Source organism: Littorina saxatilis, unplaced genomic scaffold, assembly GCF_037325665.1.
Source record: "Littorina saxatilis isolate snail1 unplaced genomic scaffold, US_GU_Lsax_2.0 scaffold_377, whole genome shotgun sequence".
NCBI classification, from domain to species: domain Eukaryota; kingdom Metazoa; phylum Mollusca; class Gastropoda; order Littorinimorpha; family Littorinidae; genus Littorina; species Littorina saxatilis.
In genome coordinates this window covers 76,050-83,008 of record NW_027128271.1, presented here as the reverse complement: position 1 = coordinate 83,008, position 6,959 = coordinate 76,050, and the positions used below count along the sequence as shown (strand labels likewise).

Genomic DNA, 6,959 nt, shown 5'->3' with positions numbered 1-6,959 from the left:
GACATTCAAACAACACGCAGTGATAGATTGACACAGTGACACACAGCCAGCACACTCTGGCCACGCCCCTCCAGTCAGTCACGTGATATTGACGACGCGCTCATAGAGACTCGCTATGAACTCTGGGACGGGACAGGTTCGTGTCATAACGCGCTGTCAGTGAGATTTTGGTTGTATGTGTCATTGTGTATTATTTGTTAAGAGAGAGAGAGAGAGAGAGAGAGAGAGAGAGAGAGAGAGAGAGAGAGAGAGAGAGAGAGAGAGAGAGAGACAGACAGACAGAAAGAGAGAGAGAGAGAGAGAGAGAGAGAGAGAGACAGACAGACAGACAGACAGACAGACAGAGAGAGAGAGAGATGTTTGGAGGAGGTTGTGTGTGTGTAGGAGGGGGAGGGGGGGACCGATACACTGACGATCTGAGTCAATGTGTACAGCAGCAAACATGGCTTTTCTTTATTCAAAACACACCGACATACCGCGCATATAGTTAACACAGCTATGTTTGGTTCATACACAGTAATGGTGAGAGAACATGAACACCTACTATAGCCTTGAAACCATTCCACTGACCTGAGAAATGTGTTTGTTTGTTCTTTTGTGCTACCGAATAAAAACTTGTCACCACCCCAACGTGACTGTAAAGAATGAGTACTACGAGCCACAGACAGCAAGCACACCGTGTGAACACCGCAATATAAGCATAGTTTATCCATCAATCAATCAATATGAGGCTTATATCGCGTATTCCGTGGGTACAGTTCTAAGCGCAGGGATTTTTTTATTTTATTTATTTTATTATTATTTTATGCAATTTATATCGCGCACATATTCAAGGCGCAGGGATTTATTTATGCCGTGTGAGATGGAATTTTTTTACACAATACATCACGCATTCACATCGACCAGCAGATCGCAGCCATTTCGGCGCATATCCTACTTTTCACGGCCTATTATTCCAAGTCACACGGGTATTTTGGTAGACATTTGTTATCTATGCCTATACAATTTTGCCAGGAAAGACCCTTTTGTCAATCGTGGGATCTTTAACGTGCACACCCCAATGTAGTGTACACGAAGGGACCTCGGTTTTTCGTCTCATCCGAAAGACTAGCACTTGAACCCACCACCTAGGTTAGGAAAGGGGGGAGAAAATTGCTAACGCCCTGACCCAGGGTCGAACTCGCTTCCGAGCGCAAGTGCGTTACCACTCCGGCGGCCACCCAGTCCAAACAAACAACATCTTCCAGAAGTCCGCACTGTCGGTGTTCCAAAACAGTTTGTATTGTCTTATAGCTCCAAAATATTCATGATAGAATATTTTCACAGCTTTTTCCTAAAAATGAACAGAGAAGGTTTGTCGATGTGTGTTCATATTACTGCGAATGACGCCCACTCTCTGAGTCAGCTGACGTGAACAGCTAGAGATAAAGTCCAGTCATATGACTGGCGTGCACACATCGTAATCTTAATCTGTATATTCAGTGTGAATGACGCCCACTCTCTGAGTCAGCTGACGTGAACAGCTAGAGATAAAGTCCAGCCATATGAGTGGCGTGCACACATCGTAATCCCAATCTGTATATTCAGTGTGAATGACACTCACTCTCTGAGTCAGCTGGGGTCCAGGGGTAGACTTAACCTCAACCTCCAGCAGGAAACGAATAATCTGAACAGGGCGGACTTTGAGTCTCATGTTTGTGTAGTTACACAACGCAATGCAACACCACGACTGTTCATTGTTCGACAAGCAAAGGCTGTGTTTTCAGCCTCAGGTACAAAATACAAAACGCAATGCAACACCAAGACTGTTCATTGTTCGACAAGCAAAGGGTGTGCTTTCAGCCTCAGGTACAAAATACTTGTCTGCATAAAGTGAGTTCCTTCCTAGAAGTGTCCAAAACGATGTTGACGTTAAAAGAAATGAAATGGGTCAGCCATTCTATATCTCTGAAGCTTGACATGCAACACAGCATTCAACTCTCGCTTCACACGTTGTACTAAGCTGTATAGTTTACAATGAACACAACACAGCATTCAACTCTCGCTTCACACGTTGTACTGAGCTGTATAGTTTACAATGAACACAACACAGCATTCAACTCTCGCTTCACACGTTGTACTAAGCTGTATAGTTTACAATGAACACAACACAGCATTCAACTCTCGCTTCACACGTTGTACTAAGCTGTATAGTTTACAATGAACACAACACAGCATTCAACTCTCGCTTCACACGTTGTACTAAGCTGTATAGTTTACAATGAACACAACACAGCATTCAACTCTCGCTTCACACGTTGTACTAAGCTGTATAGTTTACAATGAACACAACACAGCATTCAACTCTCGCTTCACACGTTGTACTAAGCTGTATAGTTTACAATGAACACAACACAGCATTCAACTCACGCTTCACACGTTGTACTAAGCTGTATAGATTACAATAAAAACACCACAGCATTCAAATCTCGCTTCACACGTTGTACTAAGCTGTATAGTTTACAATGAACACAACACAGCATTCAACTCTCGCTTCACACGTTGTACTAAGCTGTATAGTTTACAATGAACACAACACAGCATTCAACTCTCGCTTCACACGTTGTACTGAGCTGTATAGTTTACAATGAACACAACACAGCATTCAACTCTCGCTTCACACGTTGTACTAAGCTGTATAGTTTACAATGAACACAACACAGCATTCAACTCTCGCTTCACACGTTGTACTAAGCTGTATAGTTTACAATGAACACAACACAGCATTCAACTCTCGCTTCACACGTTGTACTAAGCTGTATAGTTTACAATGAACACAACACAGCATTCAACTCTCGCTTCACACGTTGTACTAAGCTGTATAGTTTACAATGAACACAACACAGCATTCAACTCTCGCTTCACACGTTGTACTAAGCTGTATAGTTTACAATGAACACAACACAGCATTCAACTCTCGCTTCACACGTTGTACTAAGCTGTATAGTTTACAATGAAAACAAACAAATCTTGAGCACAGGCACGTACGGTTGTACAAAACGCACACACACACACACACACACACACACACACACACACACACACACACACACACACACACACACACACACACGCACACACACACACATTCACAGACATCTGCACAAATCTGCAAGCAAACCATGAAGGAAATCTTGTTGCTCTGTGTCTGTTAACAAGTTTATTACTTCAAAACATAATGCTAACTGGAAAAGATTAATCCAGACATGTGGTGGATCGACAAATCGATATCAGCTATCACAATCAAGTGTGACAAGAAAAGTCACGTTTGTTTCAAAAACTGAAAGATTATTTGTTGTCAGTTTGTCACCCAATGAGGGGGACAATGAATATGAGTGACAACGTCTTGCCTTCAAATGGATAGAGGGTCAGCAAACACCAGTCTGTTCATTCGTTGTGTTCAAACTCCTCCAAGTCGACCTCTCCAGCCTCGTCAGGTTCACATGAGTCTCCAGCCTCGTCAGGTTCGGATGAGTCTCCAACCTCGTCAGGTTCAGATGAGTCTCCAGCCTCGTCAGGTTCACATGAGTCTCCAGCCTCGTCAGGTTCAGATGAGTCTCCAGTCTCGTCATCCCCAAGGAAGGGGGACATTTTTTTTTTAAACAACAGCAAACTGAATCATCTTTTTCATTTGCCTTTACTCTAATGATCGAAAATAGGGGTGGGGGGCGGGGGGGCGTTTACTAGGTACTATACCCTGTGCGCAGAATTTGACCAAAAGTAGGGGGTGGGCGTTTACTCGATACAAGGTAGTTTACGGTAGTTGTTCACATTAGGCGGCAAATTCAAATGCTGGTTGATGGTGAGTCAGGGAAGTTTGGAAAATCTTTCCATCTGAAACAGCAGTAAAGAACGGTTTTAATCAAATTGGATTCTTTTTTAAGACGGCCATAATCCTCCATCAGTTATGTCCTTTGGCCAAATCGCCTCAGAACCCCTCCCCCCTCCCCCCCCCCCCCAAAAAAAAAAAAACAGAAAGCTGCGTGGATTGCTTGTTGGTTTTGAACCTCCATCCGCGGGGCCGATTTGTTTTTCAATGAAAAGTGATTCAAAACAATCTGTGACAAGAGGTAGTCCTTTTATTCTGAAGTTGTCATGACGTTAATCATTTACTTTCCGTGTCAGTCATCAAGCACATCATGACAGTAGCGGTTTACACAGGACAAAAATGTCACGAAGTTAATCATTTACTTTCTCTTGTCAGTCATCAAGCACATCATGACAGTAGCGGTTTACACCGGACAAGAATGTCATGAAGTTAATCTTGGTGGTTAATCTTGTCTTTTGAAAACATGCAGATTCCGTTCATACACCATGTTTCTGTTCGTACAAAAGTGCATGTTTCCGTTCGTACGAAATTCAAATAGCAAAAAGTACAAATGCGTGTGATATTGGACCAATGTGAACCATGCGGATGAACGGAAACATCCGGTGTATGAACGGAATCAGTTGACACACAAAGTATTTATCGCGTGTTATCTTGTCAACAATGGGAGAATGGATTTGGGGTCGTCACTCGTACCCATATACAGCAACGTGTTTTGATATAGTGCCCTATAAGATTGTCTTTGTGCGTGTAAGTGGGCAGGCGTTGCGCCGTGCGTATGCGTTAATTAATGTCGGCAGGCGTTGCGCCGTGCGTATGCGCCTGACTCGAAAATTTACTGGGGAAAAGACTGTGACTGCAAAAAATCGTGTACTTCATGATTGGTACAATGGCCAACACAAATGTTGTCGGATCAACTCTACCGTTCCATTCTTTAGATGGTATATGTTTTTTTCAAAGAAATAGTCTTTTACATTGACTACTGCCCTCCCAGGAAACCTGGCCACATCCTCAACAAAGTCAGCCAGAGCTTCGTTTAAGTGTGACAATGGGTCATATATTGGTGCTACATTACTAGCATTCAAATGTGTATTCATGGCAACAGCATTTTGCCATTTACAACAGTTTCACTAACACTGTATTCTTTCTTGCTTTATTATCTTGTGACTCAGTGATAATTTTAAATAAAGTTATTTGCATCGTACACTTTGATTTCATTCCGATTTCTATTTATAACTACTTTTACTACTTTCCCTTCTACACTGTGACATGCCACTGTATGACGCTCATTCAGACCAAAAACAATACCATTCCTACCTGTTGCAACGTCTATCGCTCGCTCTGTCTTTTGGTTCCTTGGTTGATCGATCGGCTTCTTGGTGGAAAACATATTTCTGTCACCAATACCAGTATTATTGCATCACTTCCATAAAGGTAGAGTAGCCTTCTTCCTTTCTGTTAAGCCAATAGGTCTTATTCATTATTGAGCTCTTATTCATTATTGCATTACTTTCACAACAATCTTCTTCCTTGATATTGCGATAGTTGTTATCTCCCATTTATGTACAAACGCCGAAAAGACAATTTAACAGGACACATCAACACTATTATTTTGTTTACCTGTACCAACAGGTGTACAACTTCCTGTTTCTTTAATATTGTCAATGTTTCGGCCCGTGTTGATCCTGGGATCAACTGAATTTCTTGTTGTTTCTTGTGTCGAAGCCGCTCGGGGTGATGTGAGACCGCTTCATCATGGTTGTTATTCTGTGCATGAGAGGAAAGCCAGCTGTCAGAGTGTCTGGGGGTGATGTGAGACCGCTTCATCATGGTTGTTATTCTGTGCATGAGAGGAAAGCCAGCTGTCAGAGTGTCTGGGGGTGATGTGAGACCGCTTCATCATGGTTGTTATTCTGTGCATGAGAGGAAAGCCAGCTGTCACAGTGTCTGGGGGTGATGTGAGACCGCTTCATCATGGTTGTTATTCTGTGCATGAGAGGAAAGCCAGCTGTCAGAGTGTCTGGGGGTGATGTGAGACCGCTTCATCATGGTTGTTATTCTGTGCATGAGAGGAAAGCCAGCTGTCAGAGTGTCTGGGGGTGATGTGAGACCGCTTCATCATGGTTGTTATTCTGTGCATGAGAGGAAAGCCAGCTGTCACAGTGTCTGGGGGTGATGTGAGACAGCTTCATCATGGTTGTTATTCTGTGCATGAGAGGAAAGCCAGCTGTCACAGTGTCTGGGGGTGATGTGAGACCGCTTCATCATGGTTGTTATTCTGTGCATGAGAGGAAAGCCAGCTGTCAGAGTGTCTGGGGGTGATGTGAGACCGCTTCATCATGGTTGTTATTATGTGCATGAGAGGAAAGCCAGCTGTCACAGTGTCTGGGGGTGATGTGAGACCGCTTCATCATGGTTGTTATTCTGTGCATGAGAGGAAAGCCAGCTGTCACAGTGTCTGGGGGTGATGTGAGACCGCTTCATCATGGTTGTTATTCTGTGCATGAGAGGAAAGCCAGCTGTCAGAGTGTCTGGGGGTGATGGGAGACTGCTTCATCGAGGTTGTTATTCTGTGCATGAGAGGAAAGCCAGCTGTCAGAGTGTCTGGGGGTGATGTGAGACCGCTTCATCATGGTTGTTATTCTGTGCATGAGAGGAAAGCCAGCTGTCACAGTGTCTGGGGGTGATGTGAGACCTCTTCATCGTGGTTGTTAGTATGTGCATGAGAGGAAAGCCAGCTGTCACAGTGTCTGGGGGTGATGTGAGACCGCTTCATCATGGTTTTTATTCTGTGAATGAGAGGAAAGCCAGCTGTCACAGTGTCTGGGGGTGATGTGAGACCGCTTCTTCATGGTTGTTATTCTGTGCATGAGAGGAAAGCCAGCTGTCACAGTGTCTGGGGGTGATGTGAGACCGCTTCATCATGGTTGTTATTCTGTGCATGAGAGGAAAGCCAGCTGTCACGGTGTCTGGGGGTGATGTGAGACCGCTTCATCATGGTTTTTATTCTGTGCATGAGAGGAAAGCCAGCTGTCACAGTGTTTGGGGGTGATGGGAGACTGCTTCATCGAGGTTGTTATTCTGTGCATGAGAG

At 43.9% G+C, this 6,959-nt stretch overlaps 1 long non-coding RNA gene across 1 annotated transcript; it reads left to right on the top strand.

Moving 5' to 3' along the window:
* Positions 1–3,346: 3,346 nt before the first annotated feature.
* On the top strand, positions 3,347–3,636 carry LOC138956644 (uncharacterized). The gene is made up of 2 exons (XR_011452741.1): positions 3,347–3,476; positions 3,585–3,636. It is a non-coding gene; the product is annotated as an uncharacterized lncRNA (long non-coding RNA).
* The last annotated feature ends 3,323 nt before the right edge of the window (positions 3,637–6,959 follow it).